The sequence below is a fragment of the Engraulis encrasicolus genome, chromosome 2 (genome assembly GCF_034702125.1).
Source record: "Engraulis encrasicolus isolate BLACKSEA-1 chromosome 2, IST_EnEncr_1.0, whole genome shotgun sequence".
Lineage (NCBI taxonomy): Eukaryota > Metazoa > Chordata > Actinopteri > Clupeiformes > Engraulidae > Engraulis > Engraulis encrasicolus.
In genome coordinates this window covers 21678134-21678562 of record NC_085858.1, presented here as the reverse complement: position 1 = coordinate 21678562, position 429 = coordinate 21678134, and positions in this window count along the sequence as shown.

Sequence of the window (429 nt, the reverse complement as noted above, 5' to 3'; positions counted from 1 at the left end):
ATGTATCGGCTAAGTATTGTACTTGTTTCCATCTGCGTTTACTGTACGTGTCTGATTTCTGGAACAGACCAGGAGATAGTGTGGGCTGACCTTTAAGGAGTAAAAGGTGGTTAGGGGTCAAGGGTTCAAGGTCATCAGGGCTATCAGAGACGGTGGTAAGTGGGCGACTATTAATGATTGCTTCTACTTCACAAAGGAAAGTATGAAGGGACTCGTCATCTAGTGTTTGGCCTTTGGTTACGGCCAGGAGTGTTTGCTTTACTTGCTTGATTAATCTTTCCCATACCCCCCCATGATGCGAGGCGGCAGGTGGGTTGTAGATCCATTCTATGCCCTTTTGCTGTAGAGCTGCTTGTAGTTTGTGACTTTTGTTCCACTCCTTAATGGCATTCCTGAGTTCACGGTCAGCTGATACCAGATTTGTTCCAT